At 41.2% G+C, this 14,816-nt stretch overlaps 2 protein-coding genes across 10 annotated transcripts in view; one reads left to right on the top strand and one right to left on the bottom strand.

Moving 5' to 3' along the window:
- Positions 1–14,816, top strand: part of SYNPO2 (synaptopodin 2) — a 170,489-nt gene that overhangs the window by 66,949 nt on the left and 88,724 nt on the right. The window lies entirely within an intron of this gene.
- LOC112399506 (uncharacterized) overlaps positions 1–14,816 on the bottom strand; it is a 130,752-nt gene that overhangs the window by 74,160 nt on the left and 41,776 nt on the right. For 2 of the 7 annotated variants that reach the window (XR_003003242.1, XR_003003243.1), the window contains one exon: positions 12,121–12,252. The exons of the other annotated variants lie outside the window; for them this stretch is intronic. The gene's annotated coding sequence lies outside the window, so the exon portion shown is untranslated. The remainder of the gene's footprint in view (positions 1–12,120; positions 12,253–14,816) is intronic. 7 annotated transcript variants of the gene reach the window in all.

Raw genomic sequence — 14,816 nt, 5'->3', positions numbered from 1 at the left:
TGCTTATTCAGATCAGAATATTGGTTTGGATATATGTGGTGCGTGTATGGTAGTGGGGGTGGTGGGAGGTGATCTCAAAGATGTTCAGACATGTCATATTACTTTAAATCCTCCGATTTTAAGGATAAAGTGCACTTGTCTTCAACTTCGTACACCAAGTTAATTGACTGGTCCATTACTTAATGGATTTTGTACTTGATTGGGAGGTGTAAGGCCCTAGACAAGCAGAACTCAGCCTTATATAGTTTTGTTTACCTCTTAGGACCCTGTGGCAGGTAGGAGTGAGGGTGGGAGATGGAGGAGAGGGTCAAAAGTACAAGACTGCAAGTACTGAATCCATCTCCAGTGGAGGGGATGAGGATCCTGAATAGCTCTGCCCTACAACTTGTCCATGGTTGTGTGAGCCCAGGGAAACTACAGAGAATTCTTCAAGCCTCCTCTTGCAGTCTTCAATCATCTCAGGAAACAGACTGCTTCAGTCATCGTTCTCCTTCTAGAAGGAAGATGACTAGAAGAAAAGTTGAAAGTTTCCCTCAAATTGCTCCCCCTAGAGTTTTTGAGAGGTAGGACCTAGAGTACCTTGCCATCCAGTAAGAGAGCCAGACCTGGGGGTGCGGGGGAAGGACTAGTGTTCCTGCATTCTGATGCCATACATTCATTTTACTCTGATTTAAAATGTATTTCTCCAAGTTACCAATTTTTATACTGTAAGACAGATGACATTTTGATCCTACATGATATATTTCTATTCAAAGGGTTTTAGGATATATTTGTTCATTAGTATGTAAAGCTGAGAAGTATCGACTCTAAAGTTACTGGTAACACTGAATCTATTACTTTTATGAAAAGACAATGAATATTCTTCCCCCGGAGTGAAGATATATTTTCCGTTACCATATCAGGGCATCAGAGGAAAGCAGTTTCCTTGAACCATTACTCTCTGTCCCTTTCACTTCACTGACCAATCACAGAGGTTTGAATCCTAAATTTAACTTTGGAAGTTTGCTACAAGTTTCAAAGAATTTGCTAAATAGGTTTCAAATGTTAGTCCTTTGTGCCTTGGGAATAAAGAATTAAAAGAAGAGTGATGGTTACTTTTATAGTAAAAACTTGGCACAAAATGAAACGTTTTTTTTTCTCTCTCTTTTTCCATGTGCTCACCTAAAGCAATAAACGTGTGGATGATTACCCCTGAGTTTTTCCAACAAGCTCAAGGAAGTTTAATGGCCTGAACAATGTGCTTTTTAAGAAGATCACTGTAAACATTCATTTCAGTTCAAGGAGTATCTTTCAAAGTTATTCTGGGACAAATATGGTGCAAAGAAACATGAGAGAGAGAAAAGAAACAGGAACCCCAGGCTCTCGCTCTAGTCGTCTGTGGCCCCTGCACTGTCTGGCTGTTCTTTCCTAGCTCTTCATCCTCTACTAACTTCTGTGTGTTGGAGTCTCCAAGGCGCTGTCATTGGAGTGCCAGCCTTGGAGCAAGCCTTTCGTCTTCTCTATCTGTACTCTCTCCCTAGGTGTAGTGGGCTGAGTGGTGGCCCCAAAGAGATGTCACCATCCTAATTCCCAGAATTTGTGAGTGTTACCTGATTTTGGAAAAGGAATCTTTGCAGATGTAATTAAATTAAGGAATTTGAGATGAAGAGATCATCCTGGATTATTCAGGTGGGCCCTAAATCCAATGACAAATGTCCTCATAAGAGAAACACAGGGGAGATTTGGCAGACAGAAGAGGAGGCATTGTGACCAAAGAGGTAGAGCTTGGAGAGGTGTGGCCAAAAGGCCGCAGTCAAGGATTGCTGACAGCCACCGGCAGCTAGAAAAAGTGAGGAATGGATTCTCCCCTAGAGTCGCCAGAGGGAGTACAGCCCCTACAGACACCTTGATTTTGGACTTCTGGCCTCTAGACTGTGAAAGAATACATTTGTGTTGTGTTAAGCCACCAGTGTGTACTCAGTTCGTTATATCATCCACAGGAAATTAATACACTAGGGAATCCCATCTAGTTCTCATCTTCAAATTCCACCTATAAATTTAAATCTCCAATCCTGACTGTCCTCCAATCTTGACACCCCCTCATGAGGTGCCACACTCATGTATCTAACTGCCTGCTTCACATCTGCACTTGGATACCTAATAGACATCTCAAACTTAGTATGGCCAACAGAATTCTTGATTTCTATCTCCTGCACCCACCGCTGTGTTTCCTAGTCTTCCCTGTCAATAAATGGCACTACCATCTCAGGCTTAAGGCTTAGGTCCAACTACTTCATGGCTCCAGCAAAGAACCTAAGCAACATGCTTGATTCTTTTCTTCCTTTCAACCCCCTCTACCTAATTCCTAGATGAATCCTCTTGGCTACCATTTCAGTCCATTGTGTCTGACCTAAGCTTATGCTGTAGCTTTCTGATTTCTTCCCTGCCTCTACTCTTGTCTCTTTCCACAAAAGCCAGCGTAAACGTCCTACAGTGCAACTCATTTCTTATCACTCTCTGCCTAAGATGTTCTAATAGCTTCCCACTGCGCTTATCCTAACATCCAAATGTCTTATCTTGGCCTACAGCAGTGGTTCTCAACTGGAGACTATTTCACCCTCACAATGCCAAAGACATTTGGCACTTTCTGGAGACATGTTTTGGTTGCTACTACTGGGGAGAGCCTACTGGAGTCTAGTGGGTAGAGCCCAGGAATGCTGCTAAACACCTTGCACTACACAAAACAGGGTCCAACAAGAAAGAATTATCTGGTCTCAAATGTCAATAGTGCCAAGGTTGAAAAACCATGCCCTACAGAGTCCACATGAGTTGATACCTGCCTTTTACTGCCTCATTTCCTTCTACTTTTCCTCAAATATGCTAAGCTTGTCCACATCTCAGAGCCTTTGAATATACTCTCCCTTTGGACTGCAACATACTTTTCCTAGTATGTTGCATCCCATCTTTGCATTTCTGTATCTTTGTTATCCAGGTGTAAATTCTAATACTACCTCCTCAGAGAGGCACCACCCATCTAAAGCAGCCTCCACCCCATCCTATCCCTGCTCTGTTGCATTAGCCTGTTTTTACCCTCTATATTGCTCTTATTGGTACTTTATTTTATATTTTTATGAGTTTATCATTGGCTTCTTCCCTCTAAAATTGCAAAGTCCTTTAGGGTCTTTCACGTTCACTGCTGTTTGCCTGCATCTAGAGCAGCACCTGGCACAGAGTAAGTGCTTAATAAATATTCATCAAATCACTGACACGCAAATGTAAAGCAATAGAGGAGAATTAAGTAACCCATAAAATGTTTGGTCCCAAAAGTGATGCAGTGAATCACCAGGAAGGCAAGCTTATTTCTAATCCCTTGTCAATTTCTAGTATATGGCTCTTTGGATGTTACCTTCATTTAAGTCTTAACTCCACTGACAGGATAACAAGCTAGGGCCTTGTTTGTGGAAAAGATGTAATTTTACTTTTGAATCTATTGTTTTGAAGACAGAGCAGGCTTTCATGTAGTGGATGACTGGCAACCAGTTGTTAATGTGGTTGTAGATTTGAAGAATCCACGTAGAAGCAATGGCTGAATCCCTGAGAGCAGAGAAGCCCACTGAGGGATTGCTTTCAGAGAGAAAAGCCAAAAATTTGCCCTGAGAGAACCTACTGTTAGGAATAGAGGAGAAAGAAGAGTCAGCAAAGGAAATAGAGAAAACCTGATTAGAAAAGTAATAGGAAAACAAAAGAAAAAGTTTCTGAAGCCCCAATCACGGAGTGACAGAAGACAGTCAATTTATAAAGGAAGCATTGATAATGCATTTTTGGAACTTTTATGCCTTTGGGTTGGGGGTACATGTTCCTTCCATTAATCAGTGAACAGCTAAAAATTTTCTGGCAATGCAAAAATAAACTTAGCTGTAAAGTACCTACAAACAGAGAAGGTAATGAAAATATTCAGTTCTTACTTAAAAAAAAAAACCTTAACCTTGCTATGAATTCTCCATAATTGTAAAGGGTTTCAGGATAATCCTCAGGCCCCTAATTTTTCTATTATCTATTTTACTTATTATGGAAAAACTTTTATCATTTCTAATAGAGCCTAAGTGTTGGAAATAGAAGTCATTTTTTCCCCTTTCATCCTGTGTTGAGTGGTTGAGAAATCAGCTAGGGAGATTGGCAAAATTAAGAACTGGCAGAAACTTCCATCTGCCCCAAACTGATCCACTCATGTTTCCATGTTTGGAAATGGTTTCTTGGGCTTATCCACATTTTGTTGGCAGGTCGTATCTTTGGAGAATGACAGGCACTTTTCTCCCTACTACCCTACTAGCCATGATCCTGGGCTTGAGGAATGCAAACTGTCTGTAATGTCCAAAAGCTGAGGGCAAATCAAACTGAGGGAAATTACGGGTGCAGCCATTGGGTGAGAACTTACTCCACTGCAGATACACATTACTGAGCTTGCCTCGTGGTGGTGTATTTTGTCCCATCATATGAAAAGAGAAATGAAAGAGAGGACATGTATGAAAGTAGGGTAGAGAATGAGAGTTAAACATGTCTGAGGATGAATTAAATTATTACATTTGAGATGCTAAGAAGAAATAGAGAGGGGATGGGATTGCAGATCACAGAAAGCCAAGTCTGACAGGACAAGTACAGTTAATCTTAGGTGGGTCAGAGGATGGCAGTTCAGACAGAGGGACTCAATAACAATGGCTGTGAAGCTCTCCACCATCCATTCAGGCTGCTGGAGTGAAAAGGGAAACAAAATGTGGTTTATTTCCATCATCTCTCCCTCTAGCTCCCACACCTCAGAACTCAAGCAATACCTTTTGGCCAGAATTGAGATATGAGCTCTCTAGGGAGGAAGAAAAGGCAGTCTCCCTCCCCCTGGCAGTTTCTGGGTGGAGTCAACAGCTAGGAGAGGCTTGAATTCATTTCTCTTCCCCAGAGGCTGCGCCTCTGGAGCACAGCTCCCTCCTTACCCAGCAGATCCCAAGGGAGGAACTTCTCTGCAGTTTCACATGGAGAAGGGAAGCCAGGGTATGACTGGAAGGTCTGGTCATGAAGCTGTGGGATTTGGGATTGGACCGCAGGGCTGCTGCTAGGTCATATGGAACATTTATGCAAAACTAAAAAAAAGAATGCCACTTCTTCTGGGATGATGCAATCCAAATCTGGGGTGCAAGACTTGGAAAGTGAAAGATCCCCTAAACTGTTCCTCTTGGGCAGGGTGCAAACTGAACAAATGGTGACCCAGTCTGTCCCAGGTTGTATAGATTCTATAAATTCAAAAGGTTGAATAAATTGATGAGATTCTTATAGGACCTGAATCCACTGATGTACTACTTGAAGAGTAGGTCCTTCCTCACAAGGCTCTAAATGATTAGCTAATAACATGGGAGTGTTTAAGGAACTGTACCTCACAATGGGTACATCTTTTCCCTCCTTCTTATCCAGTTACTTTAAAATAAGAGTAACAATGGTTAGCTTTTACTGAGCACACTTGACAGGTTCCAGACACTGCACTAAGTCATTTACAGAGATTAAGTCAATGAATTCTTAGAATAACCCTGTAACCTAGGTGGGTATTTTTATTCCCATTTAATGTTTCAGAAAACAGAGGCTTAGGTGGTTGAACTAGTAAGTGGTTTTTAACCTGGAGCCCATTTTATCTCCCACTCTATGCTGCTATTCCCTTTTCTTTCCCTCCCTCCCTTCTTTTTCTCCTTTCTCTCAGTCTCTCTCTGTCTCTGTCTCTCTCATGTTAATAAGGTATTCATTGAACTTCCTGATAACTCTACAATTGACCTTTTAGCTCTGATATTCCCAGACACTGGGCTTTCCAAACAAATTGCTTCCCTTTGTTGTTTGGGGTTTGCCTCAGAGCCAGAATTTTGAAAACCCTGGCTTCAGGTTTCCACACCTAATCCTTGCCAGGCAGTAATACATTTCAGCACACAAACAAGAAAACAAAGCTCCACTTGGTCCTTGGCCTGAGGCTCTGTGGCTTTTCTGGCCAACCCAACCAAAAGCACAATGGGAAACCCCTCATCCATGGTCATTTCTAGATAACCATTTGCCATCTGGGGAAAATGAATATAGAATAGTACCTGGTAGTTTCTATACAAAGAGGTTCCATGTTTTCCCCCCATGTTTCTGGCACAGCTCTGGATAATTCCCTTAGATATTAGCCATCTCCTCAAGAAATCATAAGATATACAGCATCTTAAGTAAAATTTATAACACCAGAGCCTCTATGGTGGTATTCCCTTTGACTTTGCTTTGAAAAACCTTATATTTTACAAAAAATGTAGCGTCTACTTAAAACATGGACCTATCGGGGCTTCCCTGGTGGCGCAGTGGTTGAGAGTCCGCCTGCCGATGCAGGGGACACAGGTTCGTGCCCCGGTCCGGGAAGATCCCACATGCCGCGGAGCGGCTAGGCCCGTGAGCCATGGCCACTGAGCCTGCGCGTCCGGAGCCTGTGCTCCGCAATGGGAGAGGCCACAACAGTGAGAGGCCCGCGTACCACAAAAACAAAAACAAAAAAAACATGGACCTATATCCATGCACCTTTAACCTTTGTTAGAGAATATGATATAATGAAGATACACAGCTAATCCATAAAATGTCTAATTTTCGTGAAAAATGTGTAACATCCAATATATTAACATCCAAATAAAATAAACTAATGTTCTTTGTTCTTGGTTTCCAAAGACTGTAGAACATTTCCTTCTTTGGCCTTGGAGAAATTTGCTCTGGGATTTCAGCCTGGCCCTTGACTTGCTGAAAGACTACAGACTTAGAACAAAGCGAGCTGGCTGAGAACAAAGCAACTAGTGAAAATGAAAGTAAGAGGTCTAGAGCCCGAGGCTTAGCATGTGCTCAACATCATTAATCATTAGAGAAATGCAAATCAAAACTACAATGAGATATCATCTCACACCGGTCAGAATGGCCATCATCAAAAAATCTACAAACAATAAATGCTAGAGAGGTTGTGGAGAAAAGGGAACCCTCTTGCACTGTTGGTGGGAATGTAAATTGATACAGCCACTATGGAGGTTCCTTAAAAAACTAAAAATAGAACTACCATACGACCCAGCAATCCCACTACTGGGCATATACCCTGAGAAAACCATAATTCAAAAAGAGTCATGTACCACAATGTTCATTGCAGCATGTGTTCTTTAAAGAAGGAAGAAATTGCTGCGGGGGTCAGAAGAAAGTCACTGGCGGCCCTTGAACTTACCAATGCTAGTCAGACCTCCTGTTCCAGATAGATCAACAAAGTCCAGAAATGCAATGTCTCAGTGTGACTGTTACAGCAGTGTCCTGGCTTCACTGAGATGTCTTCTCTCCCAGAGGTCATTTTACCATTGGTCATTTAACCGTTTCCCCTGATGCTGACATTCCTAAATTAGTAGGGAAAATGAATGACAGATGTTCCAGATTGAAGCCCAGGCTTTGGAAGGTCACAACTAAGAAAGCATCGATAGCCAATTCTGGTCTCATTTAGTAACATCTCTAATCATGATACAGTGCTGGAGGATGCCAAGAAGGAAAGGGGACCAGATTTATGTGAGTTTGCTGAGGTTGAAAGAGCAATGTCTTCTACCTAGTCCTGGGGTTGAGGTTAGGGAGTGACAGGGTACTACTTTCGAAGATCGTGAAATATATATATTGATTTGCCATAGGTAGAGAAAAATTTAAAGCTTCAAATATGTGACATTACTGGGCTTATTTTCTCCCCACCTCTTGAAAAGAAACTTTTGCAGAGACAAGATCGAGTGATTTTGAACACTACTGCATTTCCAAGTTAGATTCCTAGACCTTTGTGGCAAAATAAAAAACTGTACGGGCTTCCCTGGTGGCACAGTGGTTAAGAATCTGCCTGCTAATGCAGGGGACACGGGTTCGATCCCTGGTCCGGGAAGATCCCACCTGCTGTGGAGCAGCTAAGGCTGTGCGCCGCAACTACTGAAGCCCGCGTGCCTAGAGCCCATGCTCCGGAACAAGAGAAGCTACCACAATGAGAAGCACGCGCACCGCAACAAAGAGTAGCCCTCCGCTCGCCGCAACTAGGGAAAGTCCACGCGCAACAACGAAGACCCAACGCATGGTACTTCCCTGGCGGTCCAGTGGTTAAGAGTCTGCGCTTCCAATGCAGGGGGTGTGGGTTTGATCCCTGGTCAGGGAACTAAGATCTCACATGCTGCGCAGTGGAGCCAAACAAACAAACAAACGAGACCCAACTCAGCCAAAAATAAATAAATAAATGAATTAAAAAAAAAAACTGTAGAATGAGAGGAATGAGGAGACTGCTGTTCTGATTATAGCTTAGCTTCTATCCAGTTGAGAGAATCCAGTAAACTTTCCAGGTCAGTTAAAAACAGGGGCTTGGCTAATTAGTTGACCTCAAGGGCCCTTGCACCTCTTAAATTCATTGCTAATATAAACACAGCACTCTGTCTCTGATAGGTTACCACATTTAGTATCTCCTACACTACACAGGTAAATTTTAGACCAAGGTTCCAATGTAGTATTGTCTTCATTTTTCTGTTATATTAAGATGAACTGTAAGTCCCTGAATTACTATATAGATATCTCATTGTACTTTGTAAACGTTCTGTATGGCTCCAAAAATGCATCTGAGACCAAAAAAAAAATGTATTGTCTTTCAAACCACTTAACGTGTAGTGTTTAAAATGGAAAATGCAGTTGTATGGAAATACATTTCTCTCCAGATTGTAATAAAAGGTTTATGTGATCAATTAACAATGCGTTTACTGCCCTCTGCTGCCCTAAGCAGAACACTGGCTTTGGAAAGCCTAGTCTTACATCTGACTGGGGAAGGCCAGATTTTCTTTTACGGTCATTATTATTAATGCCTGCTGGCATATTCCAAATGCAACACTATCTGACTTAGAAAATCCCAACAATGAAGTAGCCCATGGCCTGAAACCAAATAAGCACTACGTTCTTGTGATTCAGATTTTTTTAAAGTCTTCTGGGGTTTTATTAAATTCTGGGTGTTCTTTCTACAAGATCACTAATATGTGGAAGTAGCTGTTTATTTAGAAGTTGATTACAGGGTGTTTTTTTAAAAAAAAAATCAGTTATCTTTTAAAACATGAAAAATTAGTAGAAATGGCAACAAAACTGATGAAAACCTTAGATGAAAACCTTCCTTCTTAAAAAGTAGAGTGAAGCTTAATAGAATTGCTTTGTGGGAATGTTCTATTGTTTCCATTTAATATTGGGTGCTTACCATAAGAAAAAGATTGCGTGCTTTTATAGTTTCAATTATATCTTTGTCTACTTTTTTTTTTTTTTTTTGCGGGAGGGGGGCCTCTCACTGCCGTGGCCTCTCCTGCCGCGGAGCACACGCTCTGGACGCGCAGGCCCAGCGGCCATGGCCCACGGGCCCAGCCGCGACACCTTCCCAGACCACGGCACGAACCCATGTCCCCCGCATCAGCAGGCGGACTCCCAACCACTGCGCCACCAGGGAAGCCCTCTTTGTCTACTTTTAATTAACAATATTAGGTGCCATTTCTGTTCATTCTTTAGGACTTCTATTTAATAATGATAGCAAAGGATAATAACTGACATTTGTGAGGCTTCCTGGAGAGGTACCTGTAAATTGTATTCATTACTCACCTAGCAGAAGCTTCTACCTGAAATCTATTTCACTCCTGAGTTATAAATTATCAACTGCTTTCATTCACTTAACAATTATATGTCAAATGCCTACCATGTACCAGGCACAGACTCTTGGATGAGTAAACTGAATTTCTAACCTAAGGTGCTCAACGATTTAGTGAGAGCAAAGTGTAGATAAACAGATGTATTACTGAGAAATTTCCACAGATTGTGCTTCCGTTTGTGCCAATCTAGAGTTCTAGTAGTTTGATTATTTCATTTGATTATTTATTGATTATTTCAGGATCCAGGGCACTAGTGACTAATTCTGTCCTGTAGTATTCCTTAATACTCACTAAGAAAAACAGGAATAGGTTTTGCAGCTTTTTTTTTCTCCACTGTATACTTTTTAATAACTTGATACCTCCCTTGGACAAGATGCATGCGTGCATCTACCCTAACTCACCAATCACAAATGTGTTTGTAAATAATAAAAAGATAAATATACTTCCAAATGCAGATAACCTTATTTTACTGTTATAAGTTGAGAGGAGGAGTTGTAATAGAAAACCGACCATGCTATATCCAATTACTGCCAAAACAGAGAGCTACAGATCCAACATTCCAGAACCAAGGTGAGTGACTTTGGTAAATGATTCGGTCATTTAACTGGCTAGGAGTCAATAAACCTATTTAGCAAGTTAGTTTATTTGGTTACCAAGAGTGTGTTTTGAAAACACAAGGAATACTCGAGGGGCTTTGCTTGAATCCTCAAATGCCATATAAGGAATACTCGGGAAGTTATTGCTCAGTGTTAAATGCTTTGATAAAGCTTTCCATTTTGTTATGGTTAAGGTAGGCATTTAGTTATATTTGCTCCAAAGGGTTTCCAGGATTAAGTCGAGGAGATCATACTGTAAGATGTGCAGTGGGGGGCCTTTGTTGCCTTTCCATATATATGAGCTCTGAATGAAAACCCTAAACTTCTTCAGAATCTTAGCCAAGCCCAGCCTGTCTCCACTGGCCACCTCCATCTTCCAATGTGGAAGCAGAGTGGCCTTCTATTTGGGCAACTTCTTTCAGTCTCCTCCATCCTACAGCCAACATGGTTCTTCAGCTAGCTGCATCACAGGAACATGGCAGGAAGTGTAACATCTAACTACTGTCCATTGGCACTTACCAAAAATTTGGTTGATGCAAACCAGTCTAAACTAAGGAATATTTTAAGAACAAGTTTCGTAAAATTTAATTTTTTTTACACAAATAAACATTGTGAAATTTTAGGGGGCAATAATGAATCATTCCCTTCTCTCCCTTTTAATTTTGGAACCAATTAAGAAACAGGCCAGAATTAGACAGATGGAGCCAAAAAAAGAAAAAGAAAAATCAGCTTTATTATTGGTAAAGTTGGCCTGGAGAACATGGTTTGATCTATGACCACATTGGGCTTTCTACAGGTTCCCTTCATCTTGGAAGCATTTGCAAGTGCAAAGAAAACTGTTCTACCTAGAAGCGTTATAGGTACTCTATACCTCCTTGCAATAAATGAATGAATGAAGCAGTCAATCAAAAGTTACTTCTGCTTTCCTCAGAGGAAGATCAACATAAATTCCACAGTACATGGAATCTTTTCATTTGTTTTGACCCTCGATGACCCTTTGCCTCTTCGGACTTGCCGGCTATTAGCATGACACTCTCAGAGGTGGCAGAAAGCTGGAGTGGCTTTCAGACTGAGCACTTATGGTGCCAGTAAGAGGTCCCTTCAGCACCTTTTCCTCTTCCTCCTCTCCCTTCATCTTAAAATACAACATGTTATTTTCTGGTGGGAAGGTAGATATATTTGATTTCTGAGATTGGTTCAGTGCCTTAGACCAGCTGTTTTGGCTCAAGTATGATTAATTTAAACACCAGCTCCTGTTTAGTAACTTACTCTAATCAATCAACAGGTATTTATTATGTGCCTTTTAAGCAGAAAACAAAGAAAAATGCAAAACGAACTTACGACTCTTAAGAACATGGAGCCAGATCCAGCTGATGGTTATGTTATGCCAGTGTTTTCAAGACAGCAGAGGACCGAAAGGCCTATCTCAAGAGTTCTAGCCTTAGAGTAGCCCTCACACAGTCCACCTTCCTTTAAGGTTTTAACTTTAAATTATCAGTTTTACTCACAATAAAGGTGGACAGGACAATGTGACTTGGACCTGAGACTAAAGTAGCACTTCCTTTTAGGGAACTAACATTTATTAAGTTAGGCTAAAATAGCACTTCCTGTAGGGAATTAAGATTTATTAAATTAAAGTTAATTGGCCTCTGGTGATGGGCCTCCTGACTCACCCGTTCACAGACAAGAAAGCTGGCAAGAAGATCAGAAGCCTAGCTGACCCTACCTGGGGAAAGTTTGCTTACTTCCTGGATCTTGAAGCACAGGTGAACCCACTGCCCATGAGCACAGCCCGTCCAAACCAGTAAGAGAAAAGATTGGCTGTCACTTACTTTTCAATTCAATGACCAGGGTCCTTGGAAAAATCATGGCTCGGTGGCTTTCAGGCCCTTCACCAATCACATTAGCTCGTCTTCCCAGGAGAAAAGTGACAGGAGACATCCAGAAGCGTTATATTGTCCCATCTGTGAAGGGAATGGAATTTCCCTCTTTTGAAAAAGAATGAAAAGGGGAATAAAATTCTCCCCAACACCAAAGTTTTCTACAGGGGTAGACCTCACAGGGCAGTCCCAGCGACCGTCATGGTGCTCTGCAGGTTGTCCTGAACACAACTGCAGGCTTTCCTGTAGAACTCTACTTAATCTCTGCAGAAATTCTGATGTAAGAACTATCTTAACTTCTGATTGAGACCCTCATCAGAACATAAAAGACGACAGAATAATATTTACCATATGTAAAGAAAGAGATTTGAGCCTCCAAGCAGAATCTGATCTCCTCATTTTTCCCATTTGGGAAAATAAACCGTTTTTAATATATTTTTTCTTCCCTCCCCTCCTCCCAAAATGCAGGAGCTAATTTGTCTGAAGTAACCCATAAGGAAGCCTAGTAAATCTGCCTCTTGTGTTTGATTCCAATTTCTTTCCATCACTGTAGCATTCTTCTCCTCGGATTGTTGTCAGGCTTAAAGAGGTATCATAGTTGAAAATGTTTCGCCCATTGCCTAACATTTTAAGTCACATATCTCTGGGTTTGGATCCTGGCTCTCTCATATACTAGCTCTGTGACCTTGGAGAAGCCACTACAATCTCTCTGAGGCTGAGTTTATTTTTCATCACAGGGCAAGTGCTTATTAATTTTAGTGCCTTTCCTTTGAACGTTAGAAATGAATTAGATATCGTAGAATTAGAAATATATATTTTGTAAGGCTGGCTATCTCTGCCAGCCTCCTGCTTTGTCTTCCCATCCACACCACTTTTCTGCAGGCAGCAAATGCAGTGGAAAATATTTGAACTTTTGAATGAAATCGTCATGGGTTTGAATTTCTGTTCTGCCGTTCATTAGCTGTGTGACTATGGGTACATCATCCGAAATGAGAAGAGAGACCTATATTCAGACTCATATCTGAAAGAAGAGAATTATAGAACATCAACTATCAGACGTTTTTCTGCGTTTTAGAAAGTAGTTTATATATTAGAGAAGTTTCATGTCTTTAATGATTCATTCACTTGTCAGGCATACCTGTGCACTGTTCGTGCAAACGCACACACTACACTCACACAGAGGTCAGCTTCCTTCCTGGGTGGTGCCGACCTCTTTGGGAAAGCCACAGCTTGGTGCCAGTGATAACTGGCAATTTCTGTTACTGTGATGAGTGAGGATGGGTTCATCCCTATGCCTGTCAGGTTTGGCCAACAACCAAAAAATTTCCCTTCATCAAGTGTAAGTGTGTGTCCTGCCAAGTACTTTCCACTTACTTTTTAAGCTTCATGTTTTTCATTGGAAACTTAATGCATGTGTGCTGAGTTATTTGCTGAACTCAGAATATTACCGGGCAAATGCCAGTCTGTATCCAAAAAATTCCCTCCTCTCAAAAGAACCCATGGTAAATATCCACATTTTTCCTTCCTTCTTTTCTTTTATTTTTTTAAACAAAATTTTAAATTTTAATTAGGATCAGAACTAAAAGAAGCCTAGTTTGGTCCTGAAGTTACATAAAAGTTATATTGATTACACCCATCACTAGTCTCTGAACATACAAGCTAAAAGAACCACATCAAAATAAGCAATCTGCCATCACTCAGACAAAATATAAGTTCTGTATTGACCTATTTTCAGATTCCTCTCTCTTCACAGAAAGGGAAATCAGGTATTGAGGCTCCCATTTTATAGCTGAGGACATTGCCTTAGCTATAAAATCAACAACTTGCTCATCTTGGTCACCTGATCTACATTGTGGAAAGGAAATTTGAGAATGAGAGTTAAACACAGCTGAGAGTTAAACTCAGATAATTATTACATTTGATCTAGAAATGAGGCATTTTGCAATACCTTCAGTGGGAGAATACATTTTAGCACCCAAAGGGAATTGTAGCAGCAGCCTGTATGCAGCTTTCCTCAGTGGGATGAGATGGGAGATGCTCACAAAGGCGCTATATCATCAGGTTTCTCATGCACTAGAGATGCCATATTTAGGCACAGAGGTGGACTTTTTTAGAGCCACGTTGTATAACAGATTCTCTCGTTATGAATATTCAGTCCATCCATAACTCCCTTGCCTATCCTTGGCCACTGGCCCAGCAAACGCCCAGCCCCAGAAGATTGTGTAAAACAGTGGACCTCTTGCCAGATTAGGCTTGAATTCCCTTACAGTTCCCTCATCCATATTTATGACTTCTACTCCCACATCTATCCCAAACTGATATGTTTAGCCCTGATCCTCTCATTTGCCTTCTAGTCTCACTTCAACAATTCACCTGATTTCAACACATTCCTCTGCTGGAATACTTGCTAACAATGTACTCAAATATAATCAGTGCTATTACTGAAACATCTTGGAAAGAGAGCTGGGGTTTTAGGCTCCTTTCCCCAATATATTGATTCCCCTTCCTAGATTTATTTGCTCCTACCAATAATGCCACCATAATTACAAATTTGCAGTCATTATTGATTTCTGCCTCTCTATAAATCCAGTCTTTCACTGAGTCTACAGTTTTTGCTTCACATTGTGTCTCTTATCTCCTTCCTATGG

The sequence above is a fragment of the Neophocaena asiaeorientalis genome, unplaced genomic scaffold (assembly GCF_003031525.2).
Source record: "Neophocaena asiaeorientalis asiaeorientalis breed wild unplaced genomic scaffold, Neophocaena_asiaeorientalis_V1.1 scaffold309, whole genome shotgun sequence".
NCBI lineage: Eukaryota > Metazoa > Chordata > Mammalia > Artiodactyla > Phocoenidae > Neophocaena > Neophocaena asiaeorientalis.
The sequence above is the reverse complement of the archived record's forward strand: the minus strand, read 5'-3'. Positions and strand labels throughout refer to the sequence as shown.